This window comes from Gekko japonicus, unplaced genomic scaffold, assembly GCF_001447785.1.
Source record: "Gekko japonicus isolate JY-2015 unplaced genomic scaffold, Gekko_japonicus_V1.1 scaffold402, whole genome shotgun sequence".
In the NCBI taxonomy this organism is placed as follows: Eukaryota; Metazoa; Chordata; class Lepidosauria; order Squamata; family Gekkonidae; genus Gekko; species Gekko japonicus.
Genome location: NW_015166434.1, coordinates 540290 through 542878, shown reverse-complemented (window position 1 = coordinate 542878; position 2589 = coordinate 540290).

Below are 2589 nucleotides of genomic sequence, written 5' to 3'. Positions count from 1 at the left end.
TAATAAGGTGGAGCAATAGGATATCTATTTTGGTAATATGGTTGATATCTCTGTGTTGCTGGAAAGGGAATAATGAATTGGAAAAAATGTTTATGTATTCTTGTTGATTTGGTATATATGTATGATACAGTCTTATAAAACCTAATAAATATATTGCTTAAAAACAATAAACAATAAAATTGCACAGGTAGTGACAACACCTTGAAAAAAATAGGGCGATAAGGGGGGGAAAGAGAGAAAAGTAAACAAGAGAGTAAATAAAAATTGGTAAAAAGGGGGGAATTTAGGAGCAGTGAAACAACTGAACAATTGAACAAAAATAATAACAAAATTTATGAATGGCTACAGGAAATAGTAAAGCCAGTGGGATTAGGAGGTCATCTATAAAATCACCAGGTCAGGCCACCATACAAAGTCAACTAAAATCTAATACAATGAGCACCACAAGGATAAATATAAAAGAACTAAAAAATCTAATATAGGAATGTATTGCTGCAGAAATGAAAACTTTTGCTGAACTGACATTACCACCACTAATTAGAAAGGAGATGGAACCAATACAAACTCAGATGCAGAACTTAACGCAACAAATTAGTGCTGAAACAGAAGAAATTAAAAAAACAGATAAAAGAAATCAAACAGGAAATTTTAAAATAGCAGCAGATCATAATAATATGGAGGGAAAAGTGAAAGGAATGGAAGTGGAAGTACAAGAAGTTAAAATGAAGACAGATCAAATAGAAGAGGCTCTGCTGGGGTGGAGAGGGAGAAAGTGGCATTAATAATTAGGTGCCAAAATGTACCTGAAACCATAAAAGAAAACTTAAAGAAAGAAATTATTAAAAATATATCCGAACAATTAAAAGTAGGAACAGAAGAAGAAATAGAAAATGAAATAGATCAAGTATACAGAAAAAATAGTTCATATGCTAGAAAATATAAAGTACCCAGAGAAATATACTTAAAATATTGAAGGAAGTGAATGTAACTGAAGTAAAGATCCAAAATTCTGAAATAAAATTTTTAAAGGAAGTACCATGGAGAATCTGAGAGGAGAGACAAAATTATGCAACATTAACAAAATTATTAAGGGAGAATGACATTCAATACTGGTGGCTAGTTCCGAAGGGAATATTATTTACTTATGAGGGAAGAAGGAAGAAAATTGATTCGGTTTTCAAAGTAGAAGACTTTTTGGAAAGACATGGAGAAAATTTCGGGTGGCAGAGCGAAGATGGAAGTGAGAGAGAGGAAGAAGAAGAAGTAAGAGAGGAAACAGAAACAGAAAAAGAGAAAAGAAAAAAAGAGGTAAAATAACTCACTTCACACCATCACATATACTAACTAGATACCAATACAAGGCAAAAGAACAGGGAAAGGGAAATAAAAAATAGAATGGAAAAACAAAAACAATTTAAAATATTCTCAGTAAACATAAATGGCTTGAATAGCCAAACTAAAAGAAGAAGAACTTTTCACCAATTAAAAAAACTGTAATACCAAGTAATATGTATACAAGAAACACATAAAAAACCAAGATCAGAAATATTTAGAAAATAGAAAGCTGGGCAAACTTTTTGTAGCCTCAGATGTCATAAAGAAAAGAGGAGTAGCAATTTATGCAAAAGAACACTTAAATCGAGAAATGGTATACAATTCAGAAGACGGGAGAATACTGGCAATAAAGATTATAAGACAACAGAAAAAAACTCTTGATAATAAATATTTATGCACCAAATCAAAAACAAGAACACTCGTTCTAAAGTTTAAGAAATCTACTAACGACATACAACACAATGGAAACATGTATAATTGGAGATTTCAATGCAGTACTTGATGAGAAAAAAGATAGGAAAACGCAAGCTGCATATAAAAAATCAGGAAATAAGTTGCCAAGGGAGTTCTTAGAACTAGCCGAAGAACACAGGCTAATAGATGCATGGAGAGTGAGAAATATAGAGAAAAATGATTATACATTTTATTCAGCAAGACATAATTCATGGTCCAGGATTGACATGGCATGGATCTCAACTACATTAGTTCCAAAAATAATAGAAACAGAAATACTTCCCAATACATTCACAGATCATAGTCCCTTAATGTTAACGTTAAAAGATAGATATCAGAAGACAAGATGGAGAATGAATTTTTTTTTACAAAAGATAAGGAATTTGATAAAAGAATGCAAGAAGAAATCACAGAATTCTTTAAACGAAATATTCAATCAGAAACTCCAATAGAAATTGTATGGGATACATTTAAAGCATTCCTGACAGGCTGTTTTATTAATCAAGAGGCTTGGGAAAAGAAACAAAGAAGGAAAGAGTATGAAAATCTTAACAAGCAAATATGGAAGGAGGAAGACAAATTAAAACATAATGTTGGGGGGGGGGGACTAAAAGTAAATCTCAGAAACCTACATCATCAAATGAACTTTCTATTGACGCACAAAATTGCTAGAAATATAGAATTTGTCAAACATTATTACTTTGAGAATGCCAATAAACCAACAAGATGGCTGGCATACAATTTGAAAAAACAAGAAGAAAGAAAGATAAAAACAGCACGCAAGAATAAGGAAGGGGTTGA